Here is a 22,703-nt window from a genome sequence, read left to right on the forward strand (position 1 = left end):
AAATAGGTAACGCATGAAATTAGCTTAGATGCCCATTAAAAGACAAATGGCTAAAGCAAATATTATATATATATATATATACACATACATATATATATAATATATATACATAATGGAATATTATTCATCCATAAAGCAAAAATAAATTCTGTCTTTTTCAGCAAAATGAATGAAACTGGAGGATACTGTGTTAAATGAAAGAATCCAGACACCAAAAAGACAAGATTCATGTGTTCTTTCTCCTATGTGGAAAGAAGGAGGAATAGGAGAAGGAGAAGGGAAAAGGAACGAGGAGGAGGAGGAGGAGGAGGAGGAGGAGAAGGAGGAGGAGGAGGAGGAGAAGGAGGAGGAGGAGGAGGAGGAGGAGGAGAAGGAGGAAGAGGAGGAGGAGAAGGAGGAGGAGGAGAAGGAGGAGGAGGAAGAGGAGGAGGAGAAGGAGGAGGAGGAGGAGGAGGAGGAGGAGGAGGAGGAGGAGGAGGAGGAGGAGGAGGAAGATAAAGAGAGGGAGCAGAAGGAGAAGGAGGAGGAGGAGGAGAAGAAGAAGAAGGAGGAGCAAGAGAAAGAGGAGGAGGAGGAGAAGAATAGGGGTGGATAGATATGATCAATGTACAATATAATTAATACTATTAATTTATACAACTAATAACTGTTAATAATAATAAAAAGGTAAAGGTTTTGGTTATTGTTTTTCATTTCTTCCTCGTGTAGTGTTTTGCTCAAAATGCTTTGCAATGCTGGTTTTCTGGCTGCAAATTCTTTTAACTTTTGTTTATCATGAAAGATTTTTATTTCGATGGATGGCACTAGAGCAGATTATGCTTAGTGAAGCTAGTCAATCCCTAAAAAACAAATACCAAATGTCTTCTTTGATATAATGAGAGCAACTATGAACAGAGCAAGGAGGAAGAGCAGGAAGAAGAGACTAACATTAAACAGAGTCATGAGATGGGAGGGAAAGGAAGAGTAAAGGGAAATTGCATGCTAATGAAGGGAGACCCTCATTGCTATACAAAATTACATATAAGAAGTTGTGAGGGGAATGGGAAAATAAACAAGGAGAGAAATGAATTACAGTAGATGGGGTAGAGAGAGAAGATGGGAGGGGAGGGGAGGGGGGATAGTAGGGGATAGGAAAGGTAGCAGAATACAACAATTACTAATTGGGCATTATGTAAAATTGTGGATGTGTAACCGACGTGATTCTGCAATCTGCATTTGGGGTAAAATTGGGAGTTCATAACTCACTTCAATCTAATGTATGAAATATGATATGTCAAGAGCTTTGTAATGTTGTGAACAACCAATAAAAAAATAAAAAATTAAATAAAAAAAAAAGAAAGTAAATCCCATACTACCAAAAAAAAAAAATAAAAAAAATAAAAAAAATAAAAAGGTAAAGGAATTGTTTGCATCTCAAAGCAGACTGGTATCTTTTATGAGAAAAATCAGTTCCAATACCAATAACAATTCTATGGCCAACTGGTGAAAATCAGAGCTAAGGTACTGCCACTTTGCATGCTTTCAGTAAGGTGACATATCTCCTCACCCAGTTTTAACTTGTTCTTCAGCATTCTATTGCTCCACAGTGATGTTTAAAGGAAATCAGGAAATATTCATTCCTTTTCCAACCAAAGGAAGCTCTGTGTTTACCTTTCCTTGTTATTGGGATTCCACATAATAATTTTGTTTGAAAAAAGGCTCTGTTAAAAATAGTTTGGAAGTTTGTCATGCCATGATGTCCCACAATTAGGACTATTTCTATAAACAGGGATATATAAAGAGAGATTGATATTTCCTTCCAATTAGAAAGACACCTAATTAGAGAATAGTATGACTTATGGTTTGGATGTCAGGTGTCTCCCAAAAGCTCACATTTGAGAAATGCATCAGAGAAGAAATGATTGACTTATGACAGCCTTAACTCAATCAGTAAATTAATCCCCTGATGGGATTAACTGAGTGGTGGCTGAAGGAGGGTAGATGGGGCTGAGGAGGTGGGCATTGTGTACCTTCGGAGTATTTGTTTTGTGTCTGGCAATTGGAATCTTTCTCTCTCTGATTATTGATCATCATATGAGCTGCTTCCCTCTGCCACACTCTTCCACCGTGGTGAGCCCTGAGGAATGAAACCAGCCTTCTGTGAACTGAGACCTCTAAAGCTATGAGTCTCCAAATAAACTTTTCCTCCTCTACAATTGCTCTTGTGGAATCTTTTAGTCACAGCAGCAACAAGGCTGACTGAAATAATGAATAAGGCAATTTATTTTAATTTCTCTGAGTTTCAGTTTCCTCATCTGCATACCAAATAATAACCCTGGTCCTTTTACAAAGTTAGGCATGCAAAAGACATAAATTTGTTTATTCTTCTATAGTTCAACTTAATTGCTATTTTATCAAGATGACAGTAGTGTAATATCATCCATTTTGAGATGCTCCTATTTTTTCATGACTGTTTCAGAGCCATATCTACTGGCACAGCTTCATTGTGGGTAGGAGGGAATGGGGGCAGGTATCCAGTTTGTGATGATGGCACACACTGTGAAACCCTTTATCCTTTGTGATCTTGCGTGGTCCTTCTACCCACATTGCAGCTTAGGCACCCCTTGCTTCTATCTGCAAATCCCTTCAGCTCTGATGGCTTTTTCTACTATTTTAGAGTGCTAATCCTCCCTAGTATGTCAAGTTATTGAAGGGACAACCTTGGCCTGACTATTCTAGATATGAGGTATTTCCATTTGGTGATTTTTGTCTTGCCTGAGCCTACTCTGCATATAAAAACAAATTCCTAATATTTTCAGATGGTGTAATTCGAGGGATTTTAATAATTTGGGGGGCTTGATCCAAAGTGTAGAGCACTGAGCTTCATAGTTTTGGGAACAGAGCAACATCTATGCTTCTATCATTTCCTCAACCCAATCCATAGCAGGTAGGCTGCTCTAGGGTATGGGGATTTCTTTTATCACTAAGGATATTCCTCCATTGATAGTCTACACTGAGTGATTTCTGTGTCCTCAAGAGTCTTGGCTATTGAAATTCAAAGACAGAAAAACACTGTTTTTCTTTTTTCCTTTCTACTGTCACATCTCTTCCCTGAGGCTGAATCGTGGAATGTGTTAGTTACCTCTTGACCAATGGAGAATGGGGGTACTAAAGGAATAGAGAGACAGGGGTCTCATAAAATATGTTTCTTCAACTAGATAACTAGATATACCTGTAATGCAAAAATTATAGGATATATTAAAAATAGTTTCAGTTACTTTTGCTGAGAATTTACTCTATGAGGTTACCTTGCTAAGCACTTTCCAATACTCCTAAAAGGCAAATCTTTAATTTACCCATAATAAAACTTAGAGATATTTAATTGAGACCACAGAGTTAATAAGTGGCAAAACTGGAATTCTAGTACAGGTCTATCTTACCTTAACACTTTTGATCTTAATCACTTTGAGCCAAGACTTGGGATTCTTCAATCTGGGTCAGAACATCTTTGAGTTAAGCAGACAAAAAGCTGTGAAAGAAAGCAGCAAGGAATTGACAGCAGCCATCAACCAGGCCAGAATTTACCTTGTGGTAAAGAACTGGCACATGATTAATCTTCACAGCAACATTAAAAAATTGTTACTCTCATAAAATTCATTTTATAGATGAGGAAACTAAGATGTCAAAAGGATGTGAACTCAAGAAGTTGGGCTCTAGAATCCATGTTTTTACCATATTTTGCCACCTATTCCATAAAAGGGGTAAGATGCTAGTGGGTACCCCTAGGAAAATCCTGCCAAGTGGTAGACAAATGTAATAAAACTTCTGCCACTCCTCCTGGGACCTTTATATCCATGGCTTCTGTGGCCAAAGGCCAACCAAGCAAAATTGCATACAGTGGGGAAGATAATATTTCATCCTCCTCTAGGTCAGTCGGTTCTCAGCAGCATGCTTTCTGGTTTGAGACTTGAGAATCTCCAGATAGACAAACTCCACAATCCAGCAAAGGTCAGTCTAAATATTAGCCATATAAACAATACCTTCACCATAAGCACAAAGATGATTTATATCTCTCAATTCATTTTTTCTCCTTCATGACAGGGTACAACATAGATAACAGAAAAAGCAAAGAGTCAAGGAGCTTCTGCAATCCCTGAGGCCCTACTTATCCAAAAGTTGTTTTTCTAACTATTTGCTCTTATATCCCTTTGTAGCCTGACCCTTTCTTTCCAACATTGCCACATGCTGAGTATGCTGTCTTTCTTTATGGTTCTGGCCATTTTCTTTGTTGCAGTTGTTGGCGTGTGTGTGTGTGTGTGTGTGTGTGTGTGTGTGTGTGTGTGTGTTGAATATGTATTTATAAAAAGATGACACCTTTGTTGCAATTTGCAAAATAAAGACATAATGAATGGAAACACATTTTGATTTTCAATGTGTTGGTTTCAGGTTAACAAAAGCATGTTGTCCATCATAAGTATGTCATTACCTGGAACTCCATCTCTGCAAATTCCTCCTTTCTTCACCCATGGGCAGCTGCCTGCATGCTGCAATTCTTCTCAGAAGCTCACAAAAGAGGAGAAAGTATTGTTGAGAACTTCTTTTGATGAACATCAGTGACTACACTCAATCATAAACTGTCCCTACAGTCTTTTGTACTGTTTACATTCTGTAAAACACAGCAATGCAGTAACAATCTTCTGATTCTTCAGGTAGATTTCAATGCTGCTTGTTTTTTTTTTTCACTTAATGGATTTAAACAGAACTTTGGTAAACTCTATAATTATGTTCATTTACTTTCTCCCTGTTTTCTTTTATTACTAAGTTACTGTTTTCTTTTATTACTAAGTTATGATAGGTATGCCATCTTGGACAATGATCCTAGATGCTTGGCAGGGGCAGTTATATACCTTAGTCAGAGAACAGGTGTTACTATGAAAAATAATTTTTTTCTGCCATAGGCTTTGATGGGGTCTAGTTCTCATGAGATCCTCGTGATTAGCTACTCACGTTATCTTGTCTCTGGGGCTAATGCTTATTCTCAAATTGGCATCATCTGTTTTTAGCCCCTAGTATTAAAGAACTTCCAAATAACTTGAATATTGTTCTCATGCAATCCAGTTTTGCCTGAGATCACCATTCCCAAAAGATTCACTATATTCAAAGCAAAAGTAGAAGGCTTGTTTGCTATTATGACTGTCAATATACCTCTGCCGTACAACATATATATTACCTATGCTGAGAGAGTATTTAGCCCAAAGCTGAGACCTCTTTTTACCCTGAGTTATGTCACTCATTGTATGGATGATGTTGAGCAAGTCCCTTGATCTTTCTGGATCTCAATTTCTTTATCCTTACAATGACAGTGTTGTTGTACTTCAGTAACCTCTAAGAATCTTTCCATCTCTCAAACTTCTCTTATTACATTTGGAAACCTCAGTAACTTTCCCCTATGCATTTTCTATAACTTGCCTTTAAAAATCTCATCTGGCTAGTATATCATATGTTGGCTCAAAAGAGGAGTTGAGGAATCTATTCTGAGGTTCAGACGTCTAGCAGGTGCTAAGAACACTGTGGATTGTTCCATATCCCCCCACTACCAGTTGATACTGAACTATATTAGAGAAATTGCCCAGAAAACCTGAGTCTTTCTTCTTCTCATACAATGAGACTTGAATATTGATTGCATTCAGATCACACTAGAATTGTTCATCCATTTAAAGAAATGTATACTCTTCATTTTAGAACTCTGTATTTTTATTTCCACTTGAATTCATCTGCCTTTTCCCAACAGATACTATATTTAGTCAGTTTGTGGAAACTAATTTTTGGTGTCACTGCACATTTGCTCAAGGTATTTATTTATTTTTAAACTACAATAAGTTAATATTTCCTAGTGAAGGATCCTGCTTGAGGTTTGCTAATGCGACTGGAGATGCTGGCAGGGGAATTCTGGATCTCTTGACTTAGCTTCCTGCTGAAGACTTAGGATTCTAAATTGCACAGATAATCTCTCTGTTCTAAAGTCTTAGTACAAATAACTTTTCAATAATTAGTGAGGTTTTATCACAGGCATAAAAACATTGTGAAGTTATAAAAAACACTAATGTTATTTTAATTGCCTTTAAATTTCCCTTGGGAGTTAGATTTTCATAAGGATATACCTTATAATAGTCACAGTTGGGAGGACACATCTGAGTCCAGAGAGGAAAATCTTGAAATTCACTTATATCTTTCACTTCCTCCTATTTTCTGTCCAAATCTTTATTTACTTTTCTTATGCATAAAGTCATATTTGAGGGCCGCATTAGTTTTTTGACAAGACCGTCAATGGGAAGTCAAGTGCTTACCTTAAAGAATAGCTAGCTGAGAGACAGGTAAGAGGCGGTTGAGAGGCAGTAGCCTCCATCAAAAACCTAAGTGATGGGCACATATGGGGCAAACTGCATTCCCAAAGTGTAGACAAAATTTGCAGTTTTGTCAAAGTGTCAGGAAACATGCAATTAAAATTTTTCTTCAAGATGATTTTCTTTAAATCAATAAAAATGTGATAGAATTATTGAAGCCCCAGTTTCTTTGGTTACAGAATATTGGGAATGCAATGTTGAATTGTCCAGGAGGAACCAGGCATCTATTTCCAACTGATGTGAAAGGACTTAGCAACTTCCAGTTACACCTTACACACAAAACCCCACCCTACCTCCACCAGGGAGGCTCCCTCAAATCTCATGGTCACAGGAACAATCCTGATCCCACCATGTGAAGCCTCCCATCTGTCCCCCTGATCCTGGACTACACTGCCCCCTGCATGCATCCTTCTGTCTCTACCTCTCACTTCCCCTCAGTGCTCGACCATGAGAAACTGCCTACAGGAAAAAATGAACAAAGGCATCCTCCCCTTACCCATGACTCTATTTTTTTGTATATGCCAAATGTAGAAATATCCTTCAGGGCAATATTCTTGCTTTTAGATTAACACTGTTTGGCAAGAGAATGACCTGGACTGAAAACATTAGAGGTCACCTATGCCAAATTTCAGTGCAATGTTCTTCCCTTCCCCATGTCTAACCTGCAATAGATTTCCCCAGGTTATGTTATGTCCAGCCAGTTGGACCTTCCAATGCTCAATAGGAGGAACGGTAGATGGAGGGGGATAATAAATTGCCCAGATATTTGCAAAAATGTGTGGGTGCTAACTTAAGTTCTAACTCTTAACATATTCTCCTGAAAAAAAAAAACGGGTAATTATATTTTATGGCATTATGATTTAAATATCAGAAGTACATTTTGTGGAATTCAGAAACTTCAATATTATGGCTTATGTAGAATTTTCAAAAAAATAATGCATTATGAGTTTCAAGCAACTATTTTATACATAACATTTAGAGAAATACCTTTATACCTTTAAATTTTTTTTTTAATTGTAGATGGACAGAATGCCTTTATTTATTTTTATGTGGTGCAAAGGATTGAACCCATTGCCTCACACATGCTAGGCAAGCACTCTGCCATTGAGCTACAGCCTCAGCCCATCTTTACATCTTTTGTAATATAATGGGGGACAAAATAAGCAGTGGTAAAAATAAAAACAATGTTTGTGGCTCAAGTATGCAATTGATACATAATTCATGTTTTCTAAAAATTAACATAATATTTTAAGTAAAAAACACACAAAGAAAGATACCTTTATGTTACTTCATTTGTCTTTCAAGCTGGACTTAACGTATTTGCTGGAAAGATGTTGGTTGCAGACTCACATAAAACCTGGCATCATATATCATATAGCTTAAGAAATTTGGGCTGGGGATGTGGCTCAAGTGGTAGCACACTTGCCTGGCATGTGTGCGGCCCAGGTTTGATCCTCAGCACCCCATACAAACAAAGGTGTTGTGTCCGCCGAAAACTAAAAAAGAAATATTAAAACTAACTCTCTCTCTCTCTCTCTCTCTCTCTCTCTCTCTCTCTCTCTCTCTCTCTCTCTCTCTTTAAAAAAAAGAAATTCAGAGTTTTTTCCTACTCATAAAATAGGATATTTGTATTATGTGGTTGTTGATATGAGTTCAAATATTCAATGAGGTAAGGGCTAGTAGCTCCTCACCTCCTTTGTTTGTTTCCTTGTAGTTATAAAAGGGATGCTAATATACTAAGTGTTACATCAGTATTCAGGATAGAAAGCAGTGGAAGAAAGGAAGAGGGAACACCAAGCCTTTCTGTACTTTTTATAAGAATATCAATCTCTGCCAAAAGTCACTCCTTTCAGTGACAGACTCCCATTCATGTTTTCCAGTCAAAATGGTGTCACATAGCCAGTGATCTCTGAATGCAAAGGAATTTGAGAAAGTGAATATTTGAATATTTATGTTCTTGTAGCCACTATAGACGAAATGATGAAGAAGCGGGGCGAAGTTAGATAATTGGCAGGGTCCAACTTGGGAGATATTTAACCATCTAATAACTTAGACCTGGCAGAATTTTGTCTATGCAGGAATGCCAAATTGGAAATTAAGAAAATCTAATTCTAGTTCTGGCTTCATTAATCTCTGGTTTTGTGATCTTGAACAAGTCACTTGATTATGTTTTGCTCTTGATAACTGACATGCCTAGAGATACAAGATTAAGTCCATGGGCTTTAAATCCCCTCCTGAATGCAACACTATAGGATTCAGAGACCAATATGATTATACATAGCTGTGTTAGTCAGCTTTCCATCCCAGAGAGAAAAAAAAATGTCCGAAATATTCAACTTATAAGGAAGAAAGGTGTATTTTGGCTCACGGTTGCAGAGGTTTTACCTGAGCTCATTTGATTGGATAGAGTCTGTGGTGGCACAAAACCTCATAACAGGAGCACATGACAGAGGAAGCCTGTTTTCCTCATGGTGTCTGGAAAGCAAAGAGAGAAGAAGAGAAGGGGCTGGGGTTTTATTATCCCTTTCAAAGGCACACCCCTAATGACCTAAAATTCTTCCACTAAGTTCTACCTCCTAAAGCTTCCACCACTTCCCAATGATGCAATGCCATGATCAGGGGACAAAGCCTTCAATACATCAGTATTTGGAGGACAATGAAAATCCAAACTACAATGGTGTTGTGATTGATATGAGAAAAAAATTCAGTGTCCTTTCCAATAGACTTCTACGTTTTTTCACAGACATAGATGAGAGATTCTAAGAAATGTTTGGGGAAGTAAGGAGACTTTGTCAAGGAGGTACAGAGATGGTAATTTTTAGAAGAATAATACAGCAGGACAGGGAGTTCAAAAGCCAGGAAATTCTTCCATCAAATCACAGAGGTCATGGAAAAAAGTCTGAAAACTTAGTCAACTTTCAAACACCGTCACCATATATACACTCCTTTTAAGGAGAAATGTCTAAAATATTTGGTGAAAGGGAAAGGAGGAGGGCCAGATCCTTACTGAGAACTCCAGCCCCTAGAACACTGGAGATGGTGAATACAAATCACAACACTGCTCAGGTGTCACCAGCTGTATGGTCCACATCAATCTGGGGAAAACCTTGGCTGCGATATGAATACAAATAACACAGGTCTCCTTTGTTTCAGGTTGTATGGACCTGCACACACACAAAAATACAATCAATAATTAGTATCCATTCAAGTATGTTTTATGGACTACATGAAAAATTAAAAGTACAAAAGCAAAAATATAGAAGTAAATTGGGAATGAGTATTATATTATAATAAGGATATTTTGTTCCATGTGAAGTAGCCTCTAAGCTCACTTAAAAGAGCAAAAACCCTAGGTTTTATGTCCATGAATACAGACGTAGTTAATTTGTTAACAGAATTGGAGATTGGAGGTTGATTGGAAAGGTAAGTCAAATCACTCCCACTTGACAGTTAATGATAAAAGTGAAGACTGAAGTGACCTGTAATGATAATGTTAGGAAAGAGAGAGATTTTGCATACATAATTTAAAGGATATGTCTTTTTCAGTTCACTTGTCTAGATGATAAATCTGGTTCTTTGAGGTGAAAGTGCATTTGGGTATCCAAATCTGCTTCGTTATTCCTTCAGTGTTCTATAACACAAGGATGTGAAGCATAGTGGACTACCACAGAGATACAAAGGGTGAAGAGGTCACCTTTCCATCCAGCAAAAATTGTGTCTCAACATATTGAGGAATATTTCTGAGTTATCTGTAGCATCAGAAATCTTCTTCAACACATCTTAACTTAAATTACATTGGTTGTAGTTTAAACACATCCCTTTAAGTGAAAACAAAAAAAAAAAGGATTGCGTAATTTCAGACATGAAGATCTCCCTCTTAGTGTGATAGAATATTTTTGGAAATATTAACCACTTTTTTTCTCAGATATACTTTCTAAGTTGGTTACTCTTACAGTTTAAGCACCAGATAGACAATCCTGAACCTATCTTAAGGAAAAAGGAAATTGTTTCCTGTGATTTCAGTTTTAAAATCCCTATCTATTTCCTTTAAAGGATTCAGGGTGTATACAATGGATTTGGAAGGACACAAATGGAATTAGAGCATGGCTTCCACATTACAACGAACTCATCCCAGTCAGAACAGGTTGAGGGTAAGAGAAAAAGACAAAAAGAAACCAGAACAGTGTGTTCGTTCTTACCTTTCCATTCTGTGGAATTCAGAGAATGGCAAATTCTTTCCACCTAATGGATTCAGGGAGAATAATATTGTATTAAGTGGAGTCCCATGAAAGGTGGGGAATATCTCACAGAAGAAATTTTTTTTGTCTTGTCTTAGAAGATATGTCTCATAGAGATCTTATGTCCCATCATAACTTAAGAACAGCCAAGGAGTTCTTGAGTACAGAGTATATCTGGCTGAGAACAATCATGTCTGGGTTTGAAGACCCCTGCAGACTGGAAGTATCAGGACTTCATATGCCTGTGGGAGTTTCAATAACTGTCATCATACATATATATAAGAAAAGATGGAAGACCAGACACTTGCTTTTCCCACCTTGACATTATGTTTTTAAACAAAAACATTAAAAAATTTTTATGTATATTGGATTAGACTATACTTTGATCGCCATGAATTTGAGCATTTAATGAGAACTAAAAATAAAAGTTATAATCTTTATAAAATTTGAATGAGCAAATGAAGATTCATGTTACACTTATATAATTTTTTTTTTAATCTTGGCAAGCATTTCCAGAATGACGGAATGTACACTTTCAGAAAAACTATGAGGATCTGGACAAAGATTGGCAAAAATCAACATTTTTGGACAATAACTAAAGGTTTGCAACAATCCTGGGAGCATGAACTCAAGAGAAACAGCTGAATCTCAGTAAGAATAGCAACTTTGCACTCTTTTAACTGATTCCAACAACCTCTTCTTCCCAGCTCTGTGATAGCCTTGAAACTCAGCAGTCTTTCAACTGTGGCAGCAGTGACTACCAGTAAGGCAACAACCACTTGAGGAGGCAGAATACATTTGGAGTATTGAAAAAACATCTACAACTTCAGAGAATGCTCATTATTCAACTTTCTGGCAATTCTGGCAAAGCTTAATTCACAGGGACTATTTTTAATTGATCTGATTCAATCCTATTTGATGGCAAATGCTCTTTTCCCGAGGTGTTTGTTGAAAACAATAATTGACAATACTTTAACACTGCCGTCACATGAGGTAAAGATATCAGTCAAAGTAAACAAAAAGACAAGTCATAAAATCTAATAGAAAATTTAAGAAAACTGGATGGATATCTGTTGGGGTTTTTGAAAAACTCCAATATTATTCCTAGGACCACAGACATGAGCAAGGATACGTATGGGTACCCATTCAGGAAAAACTGGAGAATGACTTTATCTCTCACTTCTGACTCTAGTTGGAGATTTGCACATAAAGAAAGAAAGGCTAAAAGAGAGTTGTAATCTATTTACATGTTGAAAGTGAACCCAATAAATATATTCTACAGAGGCTAGAATAATAATTGGTCTTGGGAATTTAAGAAAACCTACACCCAATAATTAGCTGATCACTAAGCCAACTAACTTCAGTGACTTCAGATATCCTAGAATATAAACTTTTGAAAATTAGTTCAAGAAAGTTACAAAAGAGTAAAACAGAAACAAAATAATAAAAAACCTCAACAAAAAATGCCAACTGAAAATTGGTGTCAGATTGATGGATATAACACATTTTATTATTTAAAATGTCTAGTTTTAGGGGTGGGGATGTGGCTCAAGCAGTAGCGCGCTCACCTGGCATGTGCAGGGCTCTGGGTTCAATCCTCAGCACCACATACAAATTAAAAAAAAAAAAATGAAGATGTTGTGTCCTCTGAAAACTAAAAAATAAATATTAAAAAATTAAAATTTATTTTATTAAAATAAAATAAATGTATAGTTTTAAACTATAAAAATATAACACATAAAAATAAATATGAAGATATGGCTCATACAATGGGGACAAAATAGTCAATAGGAATTATTCCTGATGTTAGAATTATAAAATAAAGAGATTAAATTGACTGTTACATTTTTTCAAGAAATTAAAGAAAACCACATGAAAGAAATTAAATGAATGCACAAGAATACTCTCTCATAAAATAGGAAAGTCAATAAAGAGATAAAAATTGGAAAAGAACCAAACAGTAATTCTCAAGTTGAAAAGTATTACCAATGAAATAAAAAGTTTACTAAAGTTGTTCAATAGTACATTTGATTTTGCTGAAAGAGAATCAGATAACTCAAAGATAGGTTAATTTAGAATATATACTCTGGTTTGGCATGGTGGTACACTCCTGTAATCCCAGTGGCTTGGGAGACAGATGTAGGAGGATCACAAGTTCAAAGCTAGCCTCAGAAATTTAGGGAGATACTAAATAACTCAGTGAGACCCTGTCTCTAAATAAAATACAAAATAGAGCTGGGGATGTGGCTCAGTGGTTGAGTTCCCCTAAGTTAAATCTCTGGTACCTGCCCCCATCCCCCCCAAAATAAAAAGAATATATACTCTGAGGAAGAAAATAAACACACGAAGAAAAATAAACAGAGCCTTGAAGATATTCATGACATCCCTGAATGTATATATATATATACCAGAAGGGAAGTAGAAAAGAAGAGAAAGAAGATATGAACTTCACTCAAAAACTTCCCCAAATGATTTTAAATGCTACTAAACTATATATACAAGAAACTGAATAAACTACAATAGAAGAAACTCATTTGGATATGTCATATTTAAACTGGCAAAATTCAAAGACAAATTGAATTTTGAAAGCAGTGAGATTAAAACAACTCATCAAGTATTAAGGTTGACATCTCATCAGAAACTATGGGACCCCCAAAACCACAAGACGATACACCAAAAGGAGCCTTTAAGTTGGATTGAATGAACACTAGATAGTTAAAATAAAAATGAAAATTAGAAAATCTCTAGTAAATGTAACTACATAGAAACATGAAGAATGAGCATTTTTCTTATAACTATTTTCTTCTCCTCTGTGAGTTAAAAATGCTTAATAGAGTGATTAAAATAACACTGTTATAAGATATAAGAATGTTATTTATAAGATAATAATAGCATAAGAAGAAACGAGATATTTGTAAAAGAAAAATTTTATGTTATTAATATTAATCTATATTAGTTTTTTAAAACTAGAATGATAAGTATAATTCTCAAGGCATCCACTAAGAAAATATATTTCAAAGAGTTGACATATAAAAAATTAAAATAGTTTACTACAAGGATATTTATTTAGTATATAGAAAGCAGTAATACAAGAATAAACTAACAAAAGAAATGAAATACAAAAACAAATATCAAGAAAGTAGACTTTTTTAGTACTTACATTAAATGTAAATGTATTAAACATTGCAATAAAAAAGCAGAGGTGGTAGAACAGATTATTAAAAAACATAACCAACTATATGCTGCCTATAAGGGACACAGTAGATCCAAAGACACAAAGTACAAACAAGTAGAAGAAAACAGTACATTAGTCAGTTGAAATAAGTAAAATATAAATCAGAAAATTAATGGAGAAATTCAATGACTCTCTAAGAAGAAAACATAGGAGTATATTTTCATGATCTTGAGTAAGACTAGGTTTCTCAGTTATAACATCAAAATCACAAGTGACAAAAGACAAAGCAAACTAAATTTAATCCATATTAAAAACTTTTGTGCATGAAAGCACGGTATCAGAAAGAAAACCCACCAAATGAAAGGAAATATTTGCAAATTGTCTCTCTGATTAAGAACGTGTATCCAGCATATCTAGTAAATAATTTGGACACAACAATAGGTAACATAAAAATGGGCAAAAGACTTGAAAGAATATTTCAGATACATACACATACAAATGCTCAGAAACATATAAAATCAAAAATATTAGTTACTAGTTTTGAAAGAAATGCAAATCAAAATGAGATAGTATATTGCATTCATGAAATGATTAAAATCAAATTGATAATCAGTACAATTGTTAATGATATGGAGAAATTGGAATTCTCGTATATTGCTGGTGGGATTGCAGAATGGTGTGGCTACTTTGGAAAACAGTTTGAAAATTCCTCAGAATAACAAATATAGAGTTATTATATGACTCAGAAATTCCACTCCTAGATATATATCCAAGATAAATGAAAATACACATCCTAGTCAGGTGCAGTGGTGCATGCCTATAATCCCAGTGACTCTGTAGTCCAAGGCTTGAAGATAACAAGTTTGAGACCAATATCATCATATTAGCAAGGCCCTAAGGACTTAGTGAGACCTAGGCTCAAGATAAAACACAGAAACCTAAGGGGATGAGAGGGATGTATCTCAGTGGTTAAGCATCCCTGGGTACCAAAAACAAACAAACAAACAAACAAACAACAAAAAAAAACCCAAAAAACAAAGAAAGAAAAAAGAAGAAAGAAAATATACATCCACACAAAAACTTGCATATGATCGTGGCAAACTAATTTATAAAGTGAAAAAAATCCAAATTTCTACCAAGTACTGAATCAATAAACTCATGGTATATCCATGAATTTGTATCAGCAATACAAAGGAATGAAGAATTGATATATGCCACATCATGGATAAATATTAAAAAATATGATGAATGAAAGATGACTATCATAAAAGACCACATACAGTATGATTTCTTTCATAAGAAATACCCAGATAGTAACAATCCATAGATGCAGAAAGATTAGTAGTTTCCAGGGACTGGTAGGAGAGAGAAGTAAGGAGTGATTTCTAATGGTATAGGATTATAGGATTTTTGAGGTCATGAACATTTGGACATTAGATAATAATGATGGTTACACATTCTGTGAAAATACAGGGTGGAAGGCGGGAGACAGACCCACTGAATTATATAAATTAAAAGGGTAAATATTATGACATAAAAATTGTTCTTCAATCAAGTTGTTATAAGAAAAATAGCCTGTCTCATTCCCAGGTTTGCCATGCTCAAAGATGCCTAGAGATCTGTGATCCCTGGAAGTGACTTAATGTGGGACAATAAAAGTATACAGGATTTCTGAAGTCAAAAATTGAAAATTGAGGTTGTCTTTGTTCTAATTAATATTCTGCTTTACACTAAAGCAAAAATGCTTTCCTACTTGTCTTTCAAGTGAGAAAAAGGAAAGTAATTTGGGTGCTTCTCATCAAATTATATCACATGGGAGAAGACAAATATGAAACCATACATTTGTGGTCTTCTAAAGAAGGTTTTGTCTTGAGCAATCTATGTGGGTATAAAACCGTGTATCCCTGATACTCTGTCCAAAAAGTAACCCTACTATAAAATATATTTTTCAAGCAACATTTCTAATTATATAGGATATCTCATTTCCTATTAATAGCTCCAATTTCACCAGACTGCATGCTTCTTGAACGCAGGGTCCTGGGTTATTCATCTTTGATTCCCTGTCCCCAATAACGACAGGTGCATGGAAGATGTCCCGGATGTTTGTCAAAGATTAGACTCCCATAAGGTTTTAGATCTGGTAATATGATAAGGGATTATTATTTGTTTCCAGACTTTAAAAATACTTACTCCCCTCAAAGATATCAGAAGGAATGTGAACTCCTGTTTCTGTCAACAGCAGAGTCACTGGACCCAGGCCCATCTCCTTTACATAAAAAGTTATAAAACTGAACAAAATAATTGAAGCAAATGTTTTCAGACTTTGGACAATAAGCAGCACAGTACTTTGATCCCTGAGAAAAGGGAAACAAATGAGGTGAACCCTATAATTATTCCAGCTTTCTGCCTGGAAGCACTTTCCAAATCAAGGTACAAGGAGAGAGATCCCAAGCAGAGTACTCAGCTATGGAAGCAGATATCATAATTGGAGGCAGCAGGAAATTTGCTGGGCAGGACTCCAGAGAGGAAGGAGCTGCGCAGAAAAGGAGCACTGGAAATAGACATAGAGGTTCTTTTAAATCTTTGGCTCAATACTAAGCTGCATGTGCACATGGAGAAACTGCACTAAGCTGGTGGATTGCGGCTTCTGGGGCAGGTGGGTTGGACAGTCAGAGTACTCAGTGGTAGGATTTCTGATCATGCCAGAGTGAAGAACTGATCAGCTTATTGAACACCTTGGCCAATTCTTGAGACTTAGAAAAGCTACATATTGGAAATAGGAGGTAAAGTCAAGACCTATTCTAAGAAAGAATTAAAATAAGCCTTTATGTGATCAAAATGATCTACAGAAAATTAAACCGCTTGCAGAATAAAGCTAAATACTCTTTAAAGGAAGTAAACAAAATCTTGATTCCCAATACTGGCAAACTCAACATTCCATGCTAAGAAAAATTACTAGATGTGAAAAGAGAGGGGAATCAGATCTATTTTTAGAGAAAAAAAATGTGGTCAATTAAAAGATTACTGAGTAGACAAAACTAGGACTCAAGGGCATTAAAACAGCTATAACTAACATTCTAAAGGAGTCACAGTAAAACACAAATATAATAACAAAAGAATGGAAAATGTAAGAAAACTACCAAATGGAACTTATGTTGATGAAAACTGCATTACTAGAAATAGAAAATTTGCATGTTTCTATTTCTATATTGCATGTTTAAGATCAGATTATATACTGCAACATTAAATATCAACGACTTTGAATTTATTGCAATAGAATAGAAGTTAGTCAACATGGAAGGAATAGATGAACTCTAGATAGGGTAGGGGGGTTGGAGGGGAAGGGAGGGGGCATGGGGTTACTAATGATGTGGAATGTGATGATCATTATTATCCAAAGACATGAATTGGTGTGAACATAGTTTGTATACAACCAGAGATATGAAAAATTGTGCTCTATTGTGTAATAAGAATTATAATGCATTCTGCTGTCATATATAAATTTTAAAAAAAGAAAGAAAAAGCAGTGCTACTCAAACTAAAGCACAAAGATTATTTGTATGCACTAGTAAAGGAACATATGTGCAGAGATTTAGAGAACAAGTAGACAAAAATCACTAAGAACATACAACATTTGTACAAATCTATCAACTACAGTAACCTAACTGACATTTAAAGAACATTCCACATAATAACAGCAAAATACCCAAATCTTCAAGTGGACATAGATTACTCACTAGTTCACCTACTGAGGGTTAAAATAAGTTTCAAAAAATGCCAAAAGGTTAAAATTATACAAAACATACTCTCTCGCCAAAACAGAATCAAATTGTTCACCAATAACAAAAGTATTTGAAATACTTGGAAATTAAGCAACACAATTTTAAATAGCCCTTAAATCAAATGAAACAAACAAACAAAAACAAAATATTTTGACATGAATGATTATCAAAGAAAAAAAGTCATACAAATTTCTGAAATTCAGCTAAACCAGTAGCAGAAGATAAATATTTGAACAGACATTTCATGAAAGAAGACATATCCCAGCCAATAAACACATGAGAAATGGCAGCATCATTAATCATTAGAGAAATATAAGTTTAACATATAACAAAATGACATCTCCCACCCACTGAAATGATTAAAATTGAAAATGTTGACAATATCAATTGTTGGCAAGGATGTGGAGAAACAGGAACTTCACACACTGCCGTGGAGTATATAAAATGGTACAATGCTTTGGAAATGTTAGACAGTTTTAGGTCAAGTTAAACATGCACATGCCATATGACCCAGCAATTCCAATTCTGTGGAAAACACGGCCATGCAAAGACTTATAGAAACTATCTATCTATGTATATATCTATCTATTTATTTATTTATTTAGTGATGCTGGGGATTGAACCCAGGGCCTGTTGCATGCTAGGCAAGCTCTCTACCAACTGAGCTACATCCTCAGCCCTATATAAAAGTTTTCATAGCACCTTTATTTTATAACAGCCCCAAACTGGAAAAAGCAATGCAAATATCCAGTAACTGAGGAATACATGAACAAAATGTGGTATTCTATACAGAGAAAAACTATTTAGCAATAAAAATAAAATAAAAACTATAAAACTTGTCACAGCCTCAATGAATCTCAGAACACTTTGTTGAATGAAATAAGCCAGAGAAGAGAGTATTATAACATTTTACTGACATGATGGTCTAGAACAGAGCTCTGGTGAATGCATTTTTAATTACCCTAGGTACATGTATGACTGCACATATGGTGCGACGCTACATCATGTACAACTAGAGAAATGAAGAGTTGTGCTATAATTGTGTACAATGAATCCAAATGCATTCTGCTGCCATATATCCTTAACTAAAATAAATAAATTAATTGATTAAAAAAGAACAACAAAAAGAACAGTGGCTGTCTTTGAGGGAGTGGGAGAGAATTGACAAAGAAGGGGCAAAGAGAACATTCTATGTGTTGGAAATTGGTGTGATGCTTCTCAAGAAACCTTTTGAGCTGTAAAACTTAAGTTCTGTTCATTTCACGGTGTATAAATTATACCTCAGTAAAAACAAATTAAAATCATACATGTGTTAGGCTGCTATCATTTTATTTTGCCAAGAAAAATTTTAAAAATCAACAAGTAACAACAACAACAAAAGCTATTATCATCATCATTTCATGAAACTAAATGTTTTAATTGCCTAAAAGAGGAAAGAACAACATCTTAGTGGGAGGACAATCCTTTGAAATGAACAAATTTAGTAATGCAGATAATTAAATTAAATTCATCTCCTCTCTTTGTTTTTATTCATTTCACCAGTGACTTGAAAATTTCTTCATCAATTGTCATGCTTTCCTGACCATTTGATCTTGTCAAACTGGAGTTGCCAGATTTATAAAATAAAAGTACAGGACACTATATCTATCTATCTATCTATCTATCTATCTATCTATCTATCTATGTGGATGATTATTGCCAAATATTGCATAAGAGACAGTATTCTAAAAATTATTTATTTGTCACACTAAACCAGTGACCTTGTGTTGGGTAAATCTAAGCCAAATTTTTCTTTGGATAGATGACTAAAACAGAAGCCCAGAAATGTGGATTTTCCCAAGATCTAACTAGTAAAACATTCCTTGCCTCTCCACCTCACTTTAGTGTTTAAGGTTAATAAAATTAAGGGTCAATTTTTTGAGCAGAAATATGAATGTGTAATTCCTTTCCACATTTATTTTAAAATGTGTTCCACTTGGAAAGTTACACAATCAAAGGGTCAATCCAATGAGGTAATTCTTGTGGATTCCGTCCTGCTCATTGTGACCTTTGGCAAGTCCCAGTAAAAGATTACAATTGCTATTATCTGTCCAGTATCACTCTTCAATGCTAATATGGTTACCTTCTTTAAAATGCGCAAGCCTTTCAAAAATATTGCCCCTACCTCAAAAGTACCTGCGAATTGCCCAACGACATGGAGACTGTGTCTGTACTTTCAAATATGATTTATCATCTGGAGAATATATGGAAAATGATAAGACCCAGAAAACAGTCACTACATGTAGAGCTTTCTCATCTTGCCTTACACAAGGCAACCCTTCCTCCTTTGCATAGGTGACCCCAAATACTCTGCTCCACTTCTAACCTCAATATTACTGTTCATTCTCTTTCTTACTCACTCTTCCAAGCCATGGAACAAGTGTAGTCTTATGCTATAGCCTTTTCTCACTGAGGCCTCCTTGGTATTCCTTGGGAATAAAGCTCTTTCCCATCATCTATGCCTCAGTCTCAATGTCATCTCCTCTGAGGATCCTCTCCAAGCACTCTGGTGTCGACACTCTGTTATTCTTCCACTCAGCCCCTTGTTTATGTCCTTCAGAGCTCTTGTCACCATTTTAAATAATCTATTGCCTACATCTCCGCCAGGAGAAGATGGACGAAGGATGGCAGGGTGGGCACTATTTCTTTGGTCCTTCACCCTTAGTAGAGAGCTTCCGGATGTCCAAGGAGGAATGACTCATTAGTGAGCTGTTCATTTCTGTGACAAAAGTATCTGACAGGAGCAAGTTAGAGGAAGAGAGATTTATTTTGACTCACTGTTTCAGAGGATTCAGTGTGTGGTCAGCCAACTCCATCACTCTGGGACTGAGGTGAGACAAAACCAGAGAGAGAGAGAGAGAGAGAGAGAGAGAGAGAGAGAGAGAGGAAGAAGGAGGAGGAGGAGGTAGAGGAGGAGGAGGAGGAGGTGGAGGAGGAGGAGGAGGAGGAAGATAGGAAGTCTGGAGATAAGAAAACTTTTCCAGGGCGTACCCTCAATAGTCCCAGCAGTCCTCCAGCTAGATCCCACTTCCCAATAATCCATTCAGCTAGTGATGAGTTTAGCCCTCTTATGATCCAATCAGTACCTAAAAGCCCCACCTCTGAACCTTTTGGGGTTTGGGACCCTGCCTTCAACATGTCACTTTGCAGGCATTCCATATTCAAACCATAACAAATGGACTGCTTCCTGCTCTGCCCCTGACCACCCTTGGCCCTCCTTCTCTTGCTCTCTGTACATCTTCAGTGAGGCTCTCCTCACTTCCACCCCCAGGTCACGATGCTCTTTTATAGACCCCCACAGCAAGGTGCTAGCAATTGTCACATTGGTAATCAATCACATAGACATTTGGTTAGTTGAAGAATATCTGTATCACTAGGCTGTATGCTTTGTGACCCTGGCCAGGGTCCATTTGCTCACCTCTGTATCCCTGTTATCTTCACAGAGCCTAGTGCAGAGGATTGGATACAAAAGTAGGAGTCTGAGACTATGTGCCATCAATCTAAGGACTAAATACATGACTTTTCCTTCTAAAATTATGCTTTCTCGCTCACAATTCTAGCCAAATCCCATTTCCCAAAAGGGCACGGAACACCTTGTTCTCTAGAAAACGACAAAACAAGTAATGAAGAACATGTATTCAATGGAGTCCGACCCAAACAGAAAAAAATCTCACAACCACCAAATAAGAACTCCTCTCTCCTCTGGCTACACCCCCATCTCTACACCTACCACCTTCCAGCTGCTTCAAAGAACAGGAAAAGGAAAAACTTTCTTTTCTTTTTAAGAAAATATTCTAGGCCTGTGACATATTGTGGGATAGGAAGGTCTTGGGGGTACTTGGCTGTAAAGGTCCACTGCTGGAGCGAGCTTACGTTTCTGAGCTTTGTTATTTTATCCACATCTCTCTGTTGTTATGATCAGTGTCAGTTTTGTGAAAAAGTGAGGGAGCCTGGAGATGGTTAAGCATATATTTCAAGTGGGCATACTACTTGCTTCTAAAGAAGTCAAATGCCATGACAATAATTTTGATATCCCACATTGCCTTCTCATGTACTGTGTTGTCACAGTCTTCAAGTACACTTCCTGTCTCTAGGTATCATTTCTAGTCACCAGGTGCTCCTATTCCCTCTCTCTCTCTCCCTCTCTGTCCCTCTTCACTTTTCTTCTCTCTCTGCAGGGAGACAGTCTTTAGTCTGGGAGGGGAACTGATGGTATACTCACACTTCGATGTTGAACCGTCGTGGTGAGTGGGTGGGTGGCTGGGCTTTTCCCTTTGCCGTCTCCCTGTTCTCCTCTGTTGCAGCTGATTCAGTATCAGCGCCACTGGAATCATGGGATGCATCCCCGCCTTTCACCATTTGTCAGGATCCCGTTTGGAAGGAGGAGGCCAGGAAGGGAGGCTTTAAATGAGCAAAGCAAAGGAAGGAGGAAAGAAGCCAGTACATAAACAACAGAGATTCTGCTGTGGTTAGACGGGGGATTGTGATCAGATGGAAGCTGATTAATATTTTCAATGTTTATCAACGATGATGAGTGATGGGATAATAGTCAGGGACAAGTATCTTCAGCCTAGAATCCTGGCAGCCCTGCTCCAGACAGTGAATACTCAGGATCACTACCAGATTAATCAGCTGTGTTCCATGACAACCAAAGTGGGTCAGAAAACCCCACAAGACCCAGACGGACTTTTATCCTGTCCTGAGTTAAAACACAACATTCATTTGAATATTCTCAGGATTGCATATTTTGAGGATGGAGTTTGGAGTGGGTCATTTTCCAAAGCCGATCTGTGAAGTTAACCAACCTCACCTGGACTCCCACACCATCAGAGGGTGACAGGAGGACTCTAGCAAGGCATGAGAAGTAACTTATGTAGTGAACGCATCATTCATTTTCGCCTCCTTGCACCTGAAGCTACTTCCTTTCTTTGAGGGAGTTTTCACTTATTTGACAGAGCCCATCTCCTCAAATGCAAGCTCCTCCCTTTCCTAAGTGTCTCAGAGGCTCTGCAGAGGGCCTCCACCTGAGGCGTCTGACCTGGATCCTACAGCTTAGAAGTGCGGGCTCTCCTCTGATCACAGAGCT

General features: G+C 36.6%; 1 long non-coding RNA gene and 1 other non-coding gene across 2 annotated transcripts; both read right to left on the reverse strand.

Moving 5' to 3' along the window:
• Positions 1-2,022: 2,022 nt before the first annotated feature.
• Positions 2,023-10,627, reverse strand: LOC110597826 (uncharacterized). The gene is made up of 5 exons (XR_013429380.1): positions 10,583-10,627; positions 9,391-9,547; positions 4,466-8,858; positions 3,420-3,508; positions 2,023-2,116 (listed from the first exon to the last, which is right to left on the reverse strand). It is a non-coding gene; the product is annotated as an uncharacterized LOC110597826 (long non-coding RNA).
• A 7,553-nt stretch (positions 10,628-18,180) lies between these two features.
• On the reverse strand, positions 18,181-18,252 carry Trnaa-agc (transfer RNA alanine (anticodon AGC)). Its single transcript has one exon. It is a non-coding gene; the product is annotated as a tRNA-Ala (tRNA).
• Positions 18,253-22,703: the final 4,451 nt, after the last annotated feature.

This window comes from Ictidomys tridecemlineatus, chromosome 12, assembly GCF_052094955.1.
Source record: "Ictidomys tridecemlineatus isolate mIctTri1 chromosome 12, mIctTri1.hap1, whole genome shotgun sequence".
Classification (NCBI taxonomy): domain Eukaryota; kingdom Metazoa; phylum Chordata; class Mammalia; order Rodentia; family Sciuridae; genus Ictidomys; species Ictidomys tridecemlineatus.